This window comes from Acyrthosiphon pisum, chromosome A1, assembly GCF_005508785.2.
Source record: "Acyrthosiphon pisum isolate AL4f chromosome A1, pea_aphid_22Mar2018_4r6ur, whole genome shotgun sequence".
Lineage (NCBI taxonomy): Eukaryota > Metazoa > Arthropoda > Insecta > Hemiptera > Aphididae > Acyrthosiphon > Acyrthosiphon pisum.
In genome coordinates this window covers 96,406,201-96,427,473 of record NC_042494.1, presented here as the reverse complement: position 1 = coordinate 96,427,473, position 21,273 = coordinate 96,406,201, and the positions used below count along the sequence as shown (strand labels likewise).

The following is a 21,273-nucleotide window of genomic DNA, read 5'->3' as shown; positions in this document are numbered from 1 at the left end:
TGAGCTTGATGATATAATATGTGGAACTTCAAACACCATGGTGGCTGCTGGCGGTCTTGCGCGATGATACGTCTAGCACCGATCCCAGTTTTGTTTGTAAGAAAATGTAACTTGTGAAGGATTTCACACTCCCTAAAATGTAGTCATAAATTGTTTTAATAAATTATAATAATATGTATTTTATAAGGATAATATTCATATTGATAAGAATTATTGACGCATATGACTTAGACACAATAGGTAATTATAAAATCGCGATGTAGAGAAAACGATGTATCTTCCCTAGTTCTCTACCTACATCGTGTATAAATCACATAAACTTCTATACTACACTAGGTAACGAACTCCTATACAATTTACATTGCTTCAAGTGAAGCTCAGCTGTGGACGGCTGCCATGTTGTCAAAACATTTCATTTATTATACAAAATGTATTAAGAATTTAATTTATTTGTATTAACGATCCTAGGTCACTATGTTACTTTTGCATTATAATATTATAATATATGTTAAAAATATTTGCTTTGTATTATTATGGCCCCGAAAAATTTTCAAAATTCCCAGTGGTGTAGTGTATAATATTATCTATAATACGACAATGTGTGCACTATTTAAGAAGTAAACCGTGGTAGTGTGTGAATATGGCATAACCACGAATAATAAATTAATGTATCGTAATTCGTGGGCATAACAGAATACATTTTAGTATTTTACCACGACCAAATGATTGTATTCCTTTATTATAAACATTATATTTTTGATATAAATACGGTTAACACTCAAAACACCCCCCCCCCCAGGTTAAGCCACTGACCAATCCCGATCACGGGTGATGGAAGCAACATGTCGACGTCTGTCGTAATTGTCCAAGTTGGTGTGATGCGCAATACACGCACACACAACGGGAAATATCCACACCCCAAACAACACAAATATATAACAACTCAAAGTTTATCTGCTGGATGGGTATTTATTTCAATGATAATAATGCTTCCGTTACATTAACGGCGCGATTTCGTGTAGCAATGACAATAACTAATGAGTATAATGATAATATCTGGTCACATTGACCACACGGTACAAGTTTACAATAATAATAAAAATATGAGTTTGTGTAATATTTTAAGACTTTCAAGTTCAATTTTTCGAATTTTTTGAATAAATATATTTATTTATCTAGATGAATTACGTTAGATAACTCAATAATTCATCAAAGATAATTCATCAGATAACTAATTTTGTTTATTATCTAGATAAGATAAATTATTTAAGATTAATTATTTATCTAGATAATGCTCAACACTGTGAATGACATGGCGTTCCCGGAGAAAAAAATCTCATCATTATGATTTAATATTAATATATATATTTCTCTTGATACCGCCCAGGATGAATATCAAAAATACGTAGGTACAATGCTACAATGTATGATTTATATAGACTATTTGTTGTAGAGGGTAAGAATGTAAGTCAATTGAGACGTACGATTTAAAGATAACGATGTTCTGAAACAAATCTCATACATACTGCACAATAACATTATTAAATGGTACGTATAAGCTTCAATTATGATACAGTAATATTATGTTGTTTTTATGAGGCCAAAGTGATCAAACGATAATAATGCATAACAATATAATATAACAATAAAAATTATATTTTCTTTTTAAATAAATGCACGAAAATTCCTGATGAAAAAACAATTTTAAATACTTGTTTAATTTCTCAGTTGCTATTAGTTTAAGCAGCACCGTTTTGTAAAAAAAATTTATTGAATTTTGAAGAGAGTTAAGACCAATTTATTATAGTTTTTATAGTTTTTATAGTTTTCTGTTTACTTACTCGCCGCGTGTTTACTACGAATTTAATCGAAACAAATTTTTACGATATTCAGCAAAAACGTTCGATTATATTTTATTTGTTATCGGCATGCTGTAGGTAAATTAATTTATGATTTTATGAATGTGCAAATGATGTACGTCACAAAGTCGTAGAGCCAAGTTCAGACCTATCTAAATGGGCTCTAGAAATGAACGATAATAATTATTACTCTCAAAAGTTTTACCGATATTGTACACTATGTACAAAAACACATGTGCATTGCCAGTGAAAAAAATGTTTAAAAAATTTAACAATCTGAAAATGTTACAGTATTAAAATGTCATGTAATGATTTAGTCTATACTTGGTCGATTTTTTTTAGTACATTGTGGACGTAAACCCGTCATCTGTATCATTATACGTATTAAAATGTTTATAGTTAAATATTACAATACAATGTAATTATTATATGATAATATATACCGATAATTACCACATAACAAAGTGTCCACGTCGCAAGCGATGACTCTTGGGTTGTGATAGTCATTTTTTTTACTATTATTTCTGTAATAATGTTTTGTTAAATGGATTATTGTTAAATCTACTGATTTGTTTGTTAAATATTATTATTAAATATATTGTTGTTATTGTTATTATTGTTAAAAGGACGCCACACAGACATTTGTATAATGCGTAACATACCAAATTTAAATTCAGTAGATAACGTTATTTTAAAAATTAGAGTGAATCGAAATATTATGAAATTTGATGGTAAGAACATTATCTGTGTTTGTATGTTGGTTTTTACGGTAGTTCAATTTTTTAGAAAGTTATGCGTATATAATATAGGTAGAGTAAATTAAAAATTCTAATCACACTTAAAAACTGCATAATTCTACAAAACCAACATACGAACACTACAGATAATGTTCTTACCATCAAGTTTCATAATATTATGTCAATTCACTAAACATTTTTGAGCTGACGGATCTAAACGTTATCTGCTGAGCGTAAATTTGTCAAGTTACGCAATTATAAGTCGGAGACAACAAAATGTCTGTGTGGCGTCCCTATTAATACTGAATAAATACAAATTATCATAATATAAGTGTAATATTGTTTAATAAAATATACAATTTTAATTCGTGATACATTAATTTTTACACGAATCAATATTACACGTGAACATTTGGTGTTGTTCAATACGTAACATCATTAACCAATTATCATATACAACAATATAATTGTTATTATGTATAAGCTATATCATGAAAACTGTGAATGACAGTGAATATTACGGTGAAATATATTATATATACTCATATTATAAGTATTATAATGAGAATACTTGCAACAGGATATCGAACGATGATATGGTACAAACTAGTGAAGAGCTTGTGTTGAATGACGATTCACGTGTACCTACCTGAATGTACGGAATACCTATCACTCGATTTTGGGTTAACGGATAATAATGAATTACTTAATTCTTTATTTATTCGTTTATTTGTAGGCACTGACAAATAACCGCAAGGTTATGCAAGTTAATGAAAAAAATTAACTGTGACAAGTCAAGTTAATTCAATTAAATTGCTCTCGCCTAAAACATAAAAGTTAATTTTTTTCAAGCAAAATATTTATAAGTCATAAAGAGCTCTAGTATTTTGATTTACACGAACATTTACCAAAAAGTTTAACACACTGCAAACATCAGATTATAGGCACTGCTACATTATTAAAAATAAATAACCAAAATCGAAAAAGAGTCAAAAAATCAGTATTGTCTGTTGGCTTCGCACAATACAGAAATAACATTATCACACTGTACGATAATGATAATTAACAACAAATAGTTAAATTATAACAATTTTCAAGTTAATTGTATTAGTAAATTTAACTCTTTCAAGTCATTTAGGTAGGTAGGTAGTAGGTAGCACAGTAAAATTAATATGTAATTTAATGTGACATTTTTTTATAATTAATGAATTTATTGTTTGACATACTTGTACAATCATGATTAGTTTTACATACAATTTTGCGATTACAGATATTAGTATTTTCAATTTTGTTTACTTAGATACAATTTTTTTTTTTTATCAGCTTCTTGTACATATTATCTATTATAGCTCAACAATTACAGAACCTTACACAAACAAACTAATTATACAATTGAAATATTGAAAAATAGAATAAATGAATAAAATAGTGGTTTATATACCATGGGTTGGAGACAAAGAATGTGCAAGTACCTATCGTAATCAGTAAATAAAGACATTTTGGTAATTAGTTAATTAGATATAAATACATTTGGAAAATGATTATTTACTACTAACACTACGTTAGCCGACGGCCTAAGAATATTAAACTGCCTATAAAATATTTCTTAGAATCTAGTACCAGTTAAAGTTTATATTGAATATAAGTAGAGCTATGAAGCAATCAAAGTCCTTAAAAAATGCATTAGACGAATAATTTAAAATATACAAATGTATAAAAAAATTTTATTTAAAAGAAAAAAATATTTTTTAATTATTCGTATTGTCTTACAAATGTATGTATGTAAGATGAAAATTAAAAAAAATATCAAAAAAGGAACAAAAAATTAATAAATTATCTATAAAGGCTAAAAGAAACAATAACGTAAATCAAAAATTCGTTGGTACCTAATTTAAACATTGTGATAAGAATAAGCTGTCGCTGTGTTTTCCAATAATGTAATAAAAATGAATTTTCCTACAAATTCACATACCCAATAATTTATTATTGTTAATTAATCGATTATTGCGTAGTATTTGACGATAAGAAAGAAACTTTTTTTCTAATATGGATCTTCTCCGGGCCACGAACCTGCAGCACGCCCGCTGCGGCAATGAGGAGACCACATTATGGAACCGTATTGCACACACGAACAGGGGTTACTGAAACCGCAGATTCTAGTACAAGCCGCTTCACAATTATGTCTCGATACGAATGGCCGCCCGGGATAGTATGAATATTGAACGCTGAGTTGGATAGTTAGCATGATGATTAAAACCCCGTACAATAATCTCATGATGGTAGACGATGGTAGACGAAGACTTGATCGTTGACTGTGCAGGGTCCACGTGGTCCTGTCGCAGTGTGGCGTGTGGTGATCAGGTGATGATGTCTGATAAGACTCCACTCGATTCTTGTAAACGAAAAATGCGGTATTGCGGTGTAAATTTAGTCGTGGCTCAAAAAAACGACGACGATCGTAAAAACTGTGGTAACGTTAACGGTCTGGAGCGTAGAGTGAGAGATCGAACTTTGCCGACGCCAACCGTACCAGACCGCCGCGGCCGTCCCTCCAAGCACCGTAATTGAGCGTGGTGGGAGATACGACAGTGTTATCGCTTGTGCTTCGTAGTAGTGATAGTAGCGATTATACGATATATTTGTTCAAGTCTGAAACTGTATGTTTTACAAATCAATCCCTTATTCAATTTATCTCTCGTGATTTGTAGGATAAGAATACATTATAGTTCACTGTAAAAATATGATTCAAGAGTCAAAACTATTTTTTTTCTTGTTTATCACCTTCCAACAAATAAGTTGCTAAATATGCGTAAAACAGTAAAATTTCAAATAGACAGACATACCTATGAAATTGTTCACAATATACGTAAAATCATGAGGAATAGGTATATTGTACTTCGACCAACCGTCAATTAATATAGGATGGGTGACCAGTGACCACTCGGGATTTATAGTGACAAATCTTTGCCACAAACACACACACGTGTTAAAAAAACCTATACAGTATCGTCCCCACAGTACCACAGGTTATAATAAAATCAGTTGTCGTAGCCTTAACCACAGTAAATAAAAAAAAACTATAATAATAATAATAATACAAATACATCCTAACGATTTAAATTCGTTGCTGCGGCTACCATAATAAAGTATAGGTATATTTTATTACTATTATAGTTATTATAATATTATATTATATATTATATAGATACTATATAATATTATATATTATATTCAAGACAATTATTTTAAACTACACACTTATCGCATTTTCAATGAGATAAAGTTAAATCGTTACCACGCACCAATTAACCAAAATAATTATATTTATTCAAACAAAATAACTACAGCTTCTCAATAGCAACAAGAACAAATATTTAAGTAGTAAGAACATATCATAATATATTGTGTTAGTCAATTTAATATAATACATACATTTATTGTTTAACATACTTGTACAATCATAATTAGTTTTAGATACATTTTTCTAATTACAGATTTCATTATTATTTTTTACGTAAATACATGGTTTTTTTTATCAGCTCTAGGACATAATATTATCTATTATAGCTCAACAATTAAAGAACTAAGTACAAACAAATTCATTATACAACAAAATATTGAAATATAGAATAAATGTTTAAAATAGTGGTTTAATAGTATACATCGGAAACAAAGAATGTAGGTATAAGTATATTGTAATGAGTGAATAAAGGCATTGTGGTAATAACTATTTAATGAGATAGAAACACATTTGTACAATGATTATTTACTACTAGCACTACTACTCGTTGACGGCATAAGCATAGGAAATCGTCTATAAAATATTTCTAAGAATCTAGTACCAGTTAAAACGTATATTGAATTGGTAATAAGTAGGATATGAAGCAATCAAAATCCTTAAAAAATGCGTTAGAGGAATAATTTAAAATCTGTAAACGTCAATCAATTTTTATAGAAAAGAAAAAAATATTTTTAATTGTTTGTATTGTCTTACAAATGTATGTATTCATTGGTACATAATTCAATCGTTGTGATAAGAATAAGCTGTCACTATGTATTACAATAAATTAGTTAATACAAATGAATTTTCCTACAAACTCACATACCCAGTAACTTATAATTGTTAGTTGCCACAGTGAGGATATCCCAGGACATTCAACGATTTGTATTGTAAATACGAACAGGGGATACCGTCACCGCAGAGTAAATTACAATACTTATCACATCAGCATTTCTGGCCCTCCGTCATAGCAGTAAGCAAACCAATGATCAAGCTGCCTTGCGTCTTGAACACATATACAGGGTAAACTGGCACCGCAGACTACATTGTATTCACAATACTTACTACAAATTTCTTTCGTTGGGTATGGCCCTCTTAAAGTGTTTGGATCGATATCTTGAACGCTGAGATGGATAGTTAGCATGATGATTAAAAACCCGTACAATAATCTCATGGTGGTTGACAGAGACTTGGCCGTGGACTGTGAAGAATCCACGTGGTCCGGTTGCAGTGTGTAGTGTGGTGATCCGTTGGATAAAACAACACTCGATTTTTGTCAACGAAAAATGTGATATTGTGGAGTAAACTTAGTCGACTCGTAGCTCAAAAAACGACAACTATCCTCCATCGGTAATAACGTTAACGGATTGGAACGTACAGTGAGAGATCGGCCTTTGCCAAAGCCAACCGTACCGAACCGCCGTCCCTCTAAGCACCGTAATTGAGCGTGGTGGGAGATACGCCCGTGTCGTGTTATTGCTTGTACTCCATGGCAGTGATTATACGATATATATACATATATATAATGTCAAGTCCAAAATGTCATGTGTTACGTGTACCAAACGAATTAATCGCTTATTCAATTCATCTCTTGTATGATAATAATAATGTGAAACGCGTATACTATATTACAATGCCAGAGACAACGTACAATTAAAAATGTATAAATGTCCATACATGAAATTGGTCCAAACTGCAGAATATATTATAGTTCATAGTTGTACTTAGGGATCAAAATTGAGAAAATTTGGTTTCATTTAAAATTTCCGGAAAAATGGTTTTTTTCCTTTAGAACTGAAAAAGTAATGTATAGTAGAAACAATCTAATAAATAATGATAGTTGATAATCATATTACATACATATTATATCATATATGCACCATACCTAACTTAAAGTCTGTAATGGATAAATCTAGAGGATTCTATACTTGATTTATAAGTAATTATAATTTGTAATATTAACTACTAAAGTACTAACTATTAAGTATTTACTAATTAGTTATTTCTTATTATTTCTTAATATTGTTTTATAATTAAATATATATTTACCAACTCAATAAGTTTGATAATAATATAAAAACTATCAAATAGTCATCACCCACCACTCATCAGTAACTGTAATTGTAATATAATGTATTAACCTATCAGCCAGTTACTATAATACCTTATTAGTTATTAGTTATTACAAATATAAATAGACAATAAGTATACAATTTTTTACATTAAAAAATACAGGTGATTTATTTTCGGGGAAATACACAATAGACTCTCCCACATAAATACCAATTTGATATGGAACTACGTTATTTTTAGAACAAATATTGAAATATTCGTATTAATATTTTTAAATTTTAATACAACAATACATTGATAACCGTATTGGCAAATGTGAAATTACAATGACTGGTTTCCATATCTATTTTTTAAAATGGTTTTTTTTTTACATAGATTATTTTAATTTTTAAGCGTTAAGAAATTTTTTTATTTTCCGAAATCTTCGGTTTTTTTCGGAAATGTATTATTTTAATATTCTCCAATTTTTCCACGTTTTCCGAGGCTCTGGGAAAAAAAACCGTTTTTTTCCGAATTTTTCCGTAAATTTTCCGGCATTTTGATCCCTAGTTTTACTATAATGCAAATGTCAAAAATATTTTTTTCTTTTTATTGGCTTCCAACAAATAAGTTACTAAATAATATGTTTAAACCAGCAATGTTGCAAATAGACGTACCTATGAAATTGTTCACAATACGTAAAATCGTGAGGAATAGGTATATTTTACTTCGACCAACCGTCAATAAATATACAACACGATATAAACAAGAGTTACCTACTGTGCAATATAATACGCATGACTTTACGAGTGACTATACTTACCTACAAATACGGCCAAAATAATACACTTAAATATAGGAACAGTCATTAAAATTCGTTTAAATATAATATAGCATTGAATATTATATATATTATTATGCAGAGAAATGTTCCGCTGCAATACTCCGAGGAATAGCTTCAAAATCAGACTTATTTTCCATTCGATTGTGCTTCGATTTGGCGAGATAACATTCGGTAAATTGACGTTATCATATTACAAAAGAATACATAATATTTGAACGTTTGTGTAATTTTGTAATCGATCGTATAGAAGTGGTTTTTCGTGATGTGTATACGCGTGTAGCATTATTTCATCACAGACTTAGCAACGCTAACCGATGTATACAACCTACTTAGAAATGGGAGCTCAGTAAATTTAAATGGTAAATTTACGTACATTTTACCGATAATTTTTTACCCGGTAAATATTTTTTTTTCGTTTTAAAATTGCAATAAATTGGCTAATAAATATAATTTGTGGGCGTATATTGTGACATTATACGTTTTTATATACATTTTGATTACAATAAGTATGAATTGAACAACAGTTATAGGTAAGTGAGAATTTATATATTATTATAGCCTACGAGTTCGGTATTGATTATAAAATAACATGATGATAATTATTTATTGTATTATAATGCACGTATAAGTAGTGATTGTCAGTGATTGAATTATGGCGATTAAAGCGATCATTATTTGTACAACATATGATTGTTATGTCGTCCGATTTTAGAGACGGTTGGCGACGATGAGATGTTCCTTATTTAGTATTAACCAGGGATAAAAACAAATTTAAAAAAATGTTATCAAACGAGAAAAAAAAATTAAAACGAAAATGAAATTCCACATTACGAGGATAACAAAAAAATCGAAATCAAAATAAAAACGAAAAAAATTATTAATTAATATAAAAATAATAATAATAATTCTGCTATCGAAAAATAGGTAATTATCGTTTGTTAAAGGTCAATGCGTATTAGAGCAACTTTCGATTTTTGGTTTTATTTTACATAATCGTATGTTAAATTTCTCAGTTCAGGATTATTATTATCTGATACTCAATAACTTTACTAGGGATTCACGAATAACGAACTTTTTAAATTTAAAGGAATTTTATTTTTTAATTTTCATAAAAATTAATATACCTAATTATGTAATTTAAATTTAAAAATTAAAAATAATTAGTTGTAACGTTTAAGTACCTAAAATCAATTGTAAGTACCAATAAAGGTATACACTTATATATCACGCGTTTATGATTATAAGAAAATATTCCAAAAAAACAAAATTATCAAAAACGTTATTTAGAAATGTTAAAGTAAATTAACGTTTTTAAAATCGTTAACCAATAGTAGGTAAACATAAATGAAAATAAAAAAATGTAATAAGCTACTCGATATTTTTCCTCTACACGGAAAATCTAGGAATCATAAATACGTTTTTTTAAATTCTTTTAACTTAACCGCAACGTTGTAATAATTTACTAACGTTGTATTATATATTAATAATATTCACATAATCTTAGACATTCCTAATTTTAGTAATAATATCATCAAATTTAATACATATAAAGGCGTAAAGCATTTACATTGTTCGTATAAATAATAATCATAAACAAAAGAATAAAAATAGGTGATTCAACTAAAATAAATATTTATAAAAATATAATAGTATTTTTTATACAGTTTCGCAAAATTATAATTTTGCTGGTTCGTTACAGTACCTACACCTTTTGTCCTCTTTCCGTGTTCGCCACTTGCAGTTTTCTGTGAGTATTCTGGGTTATCTTTCAAGTTTCTTAGATTAATATTTTTTGAAAAACAAAAAAGTTTTGAAGAAAAACTTGTCTTAAAGTGTAAATATTCAATAAAATTTGTCAAAATTTGAACTACAATCGCTCATAAAAATTGAATATTTATCGTTATTCTAATTTTCTTTTGTATGTACACTGAATACATTTTATGAAAAATTTTGTATTACCTACATTTTAAATTTTAAAGTGTTAAATTTAAAGTTTGATGAGATTTCTACGAAATTTTTTAATTATTTCTGTGATTTTTAAGTACTTTTATAAAGTTGTTTAACATATTTAGTAAGTTATGAACGCTTTATAAAAAAAAATTGTTTTAGAGTATTTTTGATATTTTTTAATTATTGCTCTAAGAACAACTTAACAAATCTTATTATATATGTAGCAGGGACCAGAACCGAAACCGAGAAGAACCGGTTAACCTTAAAAATTTAGGAACCGTAACTGGGACCGGAACCTTTATTTCCAAAAATGAAAAACCGTAACCTTAATTATAAAAAGGTTATTTAGGTTAGGGTAGACTAGTTATTTGGACTAGTAAAAGTAAGACTATAGAAATGACTATTTTGTTTATCCATTTGCAGATTCAGAAAAATAAAAGTAAAATCTTTTAATTTTTTTTTTATTTTGTGTTGTGACTTGTAATTTGTCGACGGAGAATCAGAGAGTCGTGTCAACACTATCAACCAATCGATTATTAATAGAAATAAACCTCTAGACTCTAGTCGAGTGAAAATATATAGTTATAAATAATAATACGGGCATAATATTATTCAAAATTGTAAAACTTAAAATAGTAGATAAGAAAATCCATTTTATATGACATTGACGACGTGCGACGATCTAGCACGGCGGCAGTCAGCAATGGTGATGTTGGTATTGTGTTTTAATGTTTTTTTAACTTTTCATAATACCTTCTATTTTCATGAAATAATTACAATTTAAACATGAATAAATAAATTATTTCAGACTATTTTTTTAATAAATCTCTAATAATCAGAAATCAAAATTAACCGAAAATAACCGAAATTAACAGGTATTTTTCAAAACCGGTATTAACCGGTTCTAGAACCCTTATATCTTTTTAGAAAACCGAAACGAAACCGGAACCCTTAACAAATTAATTTAATAACCGGAACCGAAACACCCTATAGGTTCCAGTCTCTGATATGTAGGTATAGCCATAATCGTATGAATATATAATATAAAATATAAATGTACTATTATGGTAATTGATAATATATACTTACCTATAGTTACCACGTACCAGAGGTATTCACGTCGCAAGTGATGACTATTGGGGTACGAGAAGCCACAGTCATCCGGGATGATCTGTTACTGTTGTGATCACGTAATTTTATTATACGACCTAACGATTAAAACTCGTGACGGCGGTTGTGTTAATAACAATATATTATTATATTTTATCAACCACTAAAGGGTAAAATGGAATACAACAGTGGCGCCGATCTGTTTTAGCTACGTAATTATAAAGATTTAAAATTCTAGATTTTTTTCTACAATAATGAAAATAATCAATTTTTCGATCAAAGAGCTTGAGAATGTATTAATAAGTATAATATTTAATAAGATAATGTCATCATTGAGGAATGAGTATACAATTAAATATAATTAATATAATATATTATATAATATTTTTTTTTTATTATTATTGATCTAAGCCCGGCAACTATGGCCATTAGCTGTTTTTTTGTTTGTAGGGAGGGAGGGACGGTTGGAAACGTTGGTCGAAACACGTTTGTATATGTGAAGGATTTGTAGCTAAAATATAATATTTATACTATATTTTAAGTATCTACTCAATGATATAAAATTGTGTAACTAGGCACGTATTTAGGTACGCCGATGTAAATTGCCGTTTAGGTATTTATATGTTATATTTATTATATATATAATATGTACAATGTAAGTATCAACTAGTACTTTGTGGCTACATAATAATATATATATACCGATTATTACCGCGTAACAGAGGTAGGTATTCACGTCACAAGCAATGACTCCTAGGTTGTGATAGTCACAACCATCCGGGATGATAATATTCCTGCAAACGTCATGGTTTTCAAAATTTAAATTGGAACAGCCTACTGAATATAGTGATTGAAGTCACTGGCAGTATTTTTGAAAAAAAACATGTTTATAAATTTGCATGCGAGTAGGTAAAATTACAGACGTACAAATCCGGTCACTATTGTATACTTCTATAATACAACGTGATCAAGTAACTAACGAATTACACACACTAAAATTCATTTGGACGGTTTTTTAAAAGAAAGGGCTTAAGTCAATTTTAGACATATTCTGTGTGAAATTTCAAGCCGCGTTGAATGGTACCACTGCAAATTTCGTGTGAGATTTGGTTTACGAGATAAAATAGAATGCGTATGGTAATAAGTCGTTATACAGAATTTCTTTTGTATGAGAAAAGGCCTAAGTCACTAATTATAACTTATTTTAAAGACAAAAGGCATAAGCATAATCGTGCTCACGGGGTAGTCATAGTAGGCACTCGACTACTATACGAACTCCCCCAGCCCCCTCAATAATAAATATAATTATTATAATAATTGATAGCCAATCATAAAATACTTTTTTACTACCTATGGTAAATGTAGTTAAATGAAGTTACCCCATCCAAATTAGTTTTTATAACTTAGGCGTGAATATGAATATTAAAATATATGCGTAATAATATGTGCGTGTGTTAATGTTTTATGTACTTATGTACAGTCCTGTAAAGAATACTTTTAAAAAGTACTTGAGTAAATACTCAAATACATTTTTTTTAAGTATTTAAGATACTACTAAAATACTTAAATTGTATAGTATTTCAAATACTACTCAAATACTCTGAAAAAGTATTTGGAATACTTTTCAAATACTTTTGGTTTTTAAAGTGGGTTTCTAATTATCGTAATATAAACACATAGGTAGTAGGTTATCTAATAGTTAGCTAATAGTTTAAAGGGAATATTGGTTGTTATTCAATAACTATTTTCAGAAATCTGGTTTTCACAAACCTTCAGGCCTCAGCTAACACAGAAATACAGAATACTAAATAAAACTACCTATTATTCTATTATTGCAGTTAACAATGATATTTTACCAACCAATTATTTCGAATAAAAATAAAATGTTCGATATAAAAAACCAAAGTATTCAATACCAAAAAGTATTTAAAATACTATTCAAAATACTTCATGCTGAAAGTATTTAAAAAGTTATTCAATACTTAAAAAAGTATTTGAATACTTTTACTTAAATACTTTACAGGACTGCTTATGTATATGACTACCCTGCCAGAAATTCTGCGCACGCTTATGGGCATAAGTCTTATAAAATTAAATGCAATAGGTCTTAAGTCATAATTCGAAAGGGCATTAGTCTTATAAAATTACATATACTAGGTCTTAAGTCATTATAATTTGAATAAACTAAATAAAAACTAAAATATATTTAATAATAAAATAACAAAACACTTATTAAACATGATTATGAATACAAAATGTAAAAACATTAAAAATTTACAAAGTTATAATGTTTTTTATGTCTCCTCAAAAATATCAATTTTTGACTTAAGCCCTTTCTCTTAAAAACCGTCCATTTATTTCCAACATATTGACAAGACCCATATAAACTGAAATATAATATAATGTCTAGTTTTTACTCCTCAGAATTGATTACGCACCAGATCCCTTAAATTATAAGCATTAGCTGTTTATTGTTTATGGGGGGGGGGGGGGGGAGTAAAGGTTGGAGTGGTTGGTTGAAACACGTTTGTATATTGTGTGGTAAGGAACCGTAGCTAAGCTATAATCTTTTATAATAAATTACTATAGGTAGTAATAACTCTATAATAATAATACAAATACATCCTAAGAATTTAAATTCGTTGCGGCGGCTACCACAATAAAGTATTGGTATATTTTATTGCTATTATAGTTATTATACTATTATATTATATATTATATAGATTATAGATACTATATAATAGTATATATTATATTCAAGGCAATTATTTTAAACTACACACTTATCGCGTTTTCAATGACATAAAGTTAAATGGTTACCACGCACCAATTAACCAAAATAATTATATTTATTCAAACGAAATAGGTAACTACAGCTTCTCAGTAACAACAAGAACAAATATTTAGGTAGTAAGAACATAGCATAATATATTGTGTTTGGTAATTTAATATAATACATACATTTATTGTTTAACATAAGTGTACAATCATAATTAGTTTTAGATACATTTTTCTAATTACAGATTTCATTATTATTTTTTACGTAAATACATGGTTTTTTTTTTATCAGCTCTAGGACATAATATTATCTATTATAGTTCAACAACTAAAGAACTTAGTATAAACAAATTCATTTTACAAGAAAATATTGAAATATAGAATAAATGTATAAAATAGAGGTTTTATAGTATAGATCGGAAACAAAGAATGTAGGTACAAGTATATTGTAATCAGTGAATAAAGGCATTGTGGTAATAATTATTTAATGAGATAGAAACACATTTGTACAATGATTATTTACTACTAGCACTACTACTCGTTGACGGCATAAGCATAGGAAATCGTCTATAAAATATTTCTAAGAATCTAATACCAGTTAAAACGTATATTGAATCGGTAATAAGTAGGATATGAAGCAATCAAAATCCTTAAAAAATGCGTTAGAGGAATAATTTAAAATCTGTAAACGTCAATCAATTTTTATAGAAAAGAAAAAAATATTTTTAATTATTTGTATTGTCTTACAAATGTATGTATTCATTGGTACATAATTCAATCGTTGTGATAAGAATAAGATGTTACTATGTTTTACAATAAATTAGTTAATACAAATGAATTTTCCTACAAATTAACATACACAGTAACTTATAATTGTTAGTCGCCACAGTGAGGATATCCCAGGCCATTCAGCGATTTGTATTGCAAATACGAACAGGGGATACCGTCACCGCAGAGTAAATTACAATACTTATCACACCAGTATTTCTGGCCCTCAGTCGTAGCAGTAAGGAAACCATTGATCACGCTCCTTTGCGGCTTCAACACAGTAACAGGGTCTACTGGTATAATTGCAGACTACAGCACAATACTTACTACAAATTTCTATCGTTGGGAATGGCCCTTTAAATTCGGTTGGATCAAAATCTTGAACGCTGAGATAAATAGTTAGCATGATGATTAAAAACCCGTACAATAATCTCATGGTGGTTGACAGAGACTTGGCCGTGGACTGTAAAGGATCCACGTGGTCCGATTGCAGCGTGTAGTGTGGTGATCCGTTGGATAAAACAACACTCGATTTTTGTCAACGAAAAATGTGGTATTGCGGAGTAAACTTAGTCGACTCGTAGCTCAAAAGACCACAACTATCCTCCTCCGGTACAAAAGCTGTGTTAACGTTAACGGATTGGAACGTAGAGTGAGAGATCGGCCTTTGCCAAAGCCAACCGTACCGAACCGCCGTCCCTCTAAGCACCGTAATTGAGTGTGGTGGGAGATACGCCCGTGTCGTGTTATTGCTTGTGCTCCGTAGCAGTGATTAACGATATATATATTGTCAAGTTCAAAATGTCATGTGTTACGTATACCAAACGAATTAATCGCTTATTAAATTCATCTCTCGTATGATAGTAATAATGTTGAAACGCGTATACTATATTACAATGCCAGAGACAACGTACAATTAAAAATGTATAAATGTCCATACATGAAATTGGTCCAAATTGCAGAATATATTATAGTTCATAGTTTGTACCATGATTCAAATATCAAAACTATTTTTTTTCCTTTTATCGGCTTCCAACAAATAAGTTACTAAATAATATTATGTTTAAACCAGCAGTGTTGCAAATAGACGTACCTATGAAATTGTTCACAATACGTAAAATCGTGATGAATAGGCGAGGTATATTGTACTTCGACCAACCATCAATAAATATACAACAGGATATAAACAAGAGTTACCTACTGTGCAATATAATACGCGCGACTATACGAGTGTGAGTGTCTATACTTACTAACAAATACAGCCAAAATAATACACTTGAATAATATAGGAACAGTCGTTAAAATTCGTTTAAATATAATATAACATTGAATATAATATATTATTATGCAGAGAAATGTTCCGCTGCAATACTCCGATGAATAGCTTCAAAATCAGACTCATTTTCCATTCGATTGTCCTTCGATTTGGAGAGATAACATTTGGTAAATTGACGTTATCATATCACAAAAGAATACATGTTTTAACGTTTTTGTAATCGTAAAATCTATTGTATAGGAGTGGTTTTTCGTGATGTATATACGCGTGTAGCATTATTTCGTCACAGACTTACCAACGCTAACCGATGTATATACAACCTACTTAGAGATGGGAGCTCAGTAAATTTACCTGGCAAATTTTACCGGTAAGGCAAATTTACGTACATTTTACCGATAAATTTTTTACCCGGTAAATATTTTTTTTCGTCTTAAATATGGCTTTACCACTCATTTTAATTGCTTAAATATGCACAACAACGCTATATAGTGACTTCCATATCTCCACAATGCATGATATAAATATATGTTATAACTAATTATATACCTACTATTATATTTATATCATGCACATGAGATCTACCAGCAAAATTATTACTAAGACAATTTTTTAACACCATCATCTCTGATCTCTGATTTACTTTAAACAATAATTTTTTTTTAGTTAAATATAACTAATATAAGTTTGGGGTGATAAACACCCCCTGACATCCCCGCTTGTCACCCGTTTGCGCCAATTCATACTTGTAGTAAGGAGTGTTACATAATTGGTTAAATGGTTAGCTTAGCTATAAAAATGTTATTAATTTCGTATAAAAATATGTACTAAATAAAAATATTGTACATTATTAAAAAATTTGCGTAAATTCACTTGAAATGTATCGATAAATTTACCGAAAAATATGTTACGGTAAAATTTCCATTTTCAAACCCACGACCTACCTATATATATCTATACTGATAGAAAGACCGATAGACCTGATATTATTATTTTAAGCATACGATCTTACTTTTCATTGTAAGTACTGTGTTAAAAAATTTAAAGGCTCCTTTTCGTGGCAACTATATCCTATACAAGTTGGATCAAATCACACACATTGAGCATATAATCTCATCAAAATCGGTTGAGTAGTTTTCGAGTGCATTGACCCTCGTAAATTTCGTTGCCTGTTAAAAATCCAACTTTTAAATGCTTCAAATTATATTTGATTCGTTATTTAATATTCGATCTATTGGAGTTTAGAATTTAAAAAAAAAAAAGATTTAATTGTGTAATATTAACTGTTGTGTTTATGGTTTAATATGCTATAAAAATCGAAAAAATGCATGCACTAATACATTGTAAAGAATTTTCCAGGCTTTGAATAGTTTCATAGAAGCTTCCTTTTAAATGTCATATTTTAAACAAAAGCATAAATATTCAGATAAAGAGTTACACAGCCCTGATTCATTATGATTCAAAACCAAATAATAATTATAAAAATATATTTTATTGTTCACAATGTGTGGGTGGAATATTAACTGGCACCTGCGCTTTCGGGTTGACCACGGAATTTAGGGAAAACCATCGTAATTGCAGGAGGCTAATAAATGAAATTTGTGAGCGTATATTGTGACATTATACGTTATTATACACATTTTGATTACAATAAGTATGAATTAAACAACAGTTATAAGTGAGAGTTTACATGTTATTATAGCCTACGATGAGTACGGTATCAATTATAAAATGACACGATGATAATATAACACGATGATTGTATTATAATTTATATATAAGTAGTGATTGTCGGTGATTGAATTATGGCGATTAAAGTATTATTTGTACAACATATTATTGTTATGCCAACTGATTTTAAAGACGGTTGGTTACGATGAGATGTTCCTTACTTAGTATTAACCAGAGATAAAAACAAATTTAAGAAAATGTTATCAATCGAGAAAAAAAATTAAAGCTAAAATGAAATTCCACATTACGAGGATAACAAAAAAATCGAAATTGAAATAAAAACGAAAATAATTGTTAAATATAATATAAAACAATTTAAAATAATAATTCTGCTATCGAAAAATAGGTAATTGTCGTTTGTTAAAGGTCAATGTGTATTACAGCGACTTTCTATTTTTGGTTTTATTTTACATAATCGTATGTTAAATTTCTCAGTTCAAGATTATTATTATCTGATTCTCAATAACTTTACTACAGATTCACCAATAACGCGCTTTTAAAATTTAAAGGCATTGTAATTTTTAGTTTTCATATAAATTATATAATTATGTAATGTAATTTAAATATTTAGAATGATTAGTTTTAACTTTTTAAGTACATAAATAAAGTTTAAGTACCTTTATGGGTATAGATCTATATATTGCGCGTTTATATTGTTCTAAGACAATATTCCATAATAACAGAATTATCAAAAACCTTTTTGGAAACGTGATAGAAAAATAACGTTATTAAAATCGTTAACCAATAGTAGGTAAACATAAATGAAAACAAAAAAATGTAATAAGCTACTCGATATTTTTCCTCTACACAGAAAGTCTAGGAATCATAAATACGTTTTTAATAATAAGTAACCATGACAACAAAAGCCTTACGAAAAATCGTTCAGAAACAAAAAAAACGTATATTTAGCCCAAAAACATAATAATTATGTTAAAAACTAAAAACGTATTCCAACCCATGGTTTTAACCCAAAGCAGTGCGTTTCCAGGGAAAAAAATCTAAAAAAATAATATAACACGGAGAAAACGAAGACATAAAGAATAAATGGCTATAACAATATTATAATAATTAAACTATTAAAATATAATGGAGTGATATATGGAGGAGAAGGGAGATGTCGCCATTGCGCAAAGTACTTAACGTCTCGCGATAAGGTACCCAATTGCATGGTGCGAACAATTACGATCGAAGTGTCATTTCTTTTTAAATAAACACACGAGAATTCCTGATGAAAACACAACTTGAAATACTTTTCAGTTCAGGATTATTATTTTCTTTTATTCAATATCTTTACTAGAGATTCACTAATAACGCACTTTTAAAATTTAAAGGCATTTTAATTTTTAATTTTCATATAAATTATATAATTAAGTAATTTAAATTTAATTATTAAGGATGATTAATTTTAACTTTAAAGTATCTATATACCAATATATTGCGCGTTTATTATTATTACAAAATATTTAAAAATTATCAAAAACAGTAATTGGAAAAGTTATAGAAAAATAAAGTTTTAAAAATCATTAAAATAAATGTAGAAATAATAAAAATAGGTAATTCAACTAAAATAAATATTTATAAAAATATAATAGTATTTTTATATTGTTTCACAAAATTATAATCGTGCAGGTTCGTTAATTACCGTAGTACACCTTTTGTCCTTTTCCCGTGTTCACCAGTTGCAGTATTCTGGGGTTAAGTTGTACAGCAGAGGTAATATTATAACTAATTAATGATATTTTTAATTGGAGTAACTAAAAAAAAAAAAAAAACAATAGCACACTTCACAATATTTTTCTTCTACAAAAAAAATCCATTAATATAAAATATATATACTTTTATAGCGATGAATCATCTTTAAATTTTTCTGAATTTTTTTAAAATTTTACTGTGTATAAAAAAAAATTATTTAACTTATAATTTATTATTTTTCAATATTTTTTAGATTAATTATTTTTGAATAACAAAAAATGTCAAGAAAAATCATTACTTTAAGTGTAAATATTCAATATAAATTACTAAACATTTGAACTTCAATCACTCATAAAAATTGAATATGTCATTATTCCAATTTAATTTTGTATGTACACTGAATAAAGTTTATGAGAAATCTTATATTACATTTTAAATTTTAAGGTGTTAAAACTAAAAATTTGATAAGTTTTGTTCTACAAAATTATTAAAATATTTCTGTGATTTTGAAGTAGGTACCTACCTACTTTTATAAAGTTGGTTAAAATAACTAATAAGTAAGTTATAAACGCTCTTATAAAAAAAATTGTTTTAAAGTATTTTCGATATTTTTGAATTGCTTTTAGAACAACTTAAGGGGATTCGATACCGTGATTTTCTGTTTTCGTCTAACACATGCATGACATAGTATTTTAGACGTGTTTTTTGCCAAAGATACCGCAATTGATCTAATGAAGCGATAAGAATTCTGAAAACAGATTTGAATTTGTTATCAAGTCTGCTTGAAATCGACTTTCCTACATTTTTGATTTTTTGATTTTAGCTTCTCCAAAAATTGAAATACAAAAATGTTCAAATATTCTTTTAGATTCTGAGTGGAACGATGAATGTATTGATTTTACAATGATGTGTGTTTTTTTATTTTTTTATTTTTTTATTTTATTTTTTTATTTTTTTTGTGTCTGTGTACACGATAAGTAGTCGAAATAATGCTACGATTTTCAACTTCAGTATCTTGTTCGATCAGAAAGTGAATATCGTTGGTGCATTGGGGAGGTCAAAATTTAAATTTCCCAGTAGTTTTCAAAAGCGCCGGGAAAAACAAAAGAAAAATTAAGGAAAAACGGGAATTTTTACGCAAAATCTGTTTTCGAGAAATCGATTTTGGGTTTTTGGTGTAACTTTAAAAAAAATGACCG

General features: G+C 28.6%; 2 long non-coding RNA genes across 2 annotated transcripts; both read right to left on the bottom strand.

Moving 5' to 3' along the window:
• Nucleotides 1–5,904: 5,904 nt before the first annotated feature.
• NV5 (uncharacterized LOC100302494) lies at nucleotides 5,905–7,257 on the bottom strand. Its single transcript, NR_028071.1, is given in 1 exon segment — nucleotides 5,905–7,257. It is a non-coding gene; the product is annotated as an uncharacterized LOC100302494 (long non-coding RNA).
• A 7,405-nt stretch (nucleotides 7,258–14,662) lies between these two features.
• On the bottom strand, nucleotides 14,663–16,038 carry NV4 (uncharacterized LOC100302493). The gene is given in 1 exon segment (NR_028069.1): nucleotides 14,663–16,038. It is a non-coding gene; the product is annotated as an uncharacterized LOC100302493 (long non-coding RNA).
• Between the last annotated feature and the right edge of the window lie 5,235 nt (nucleotides 16,039–21,273).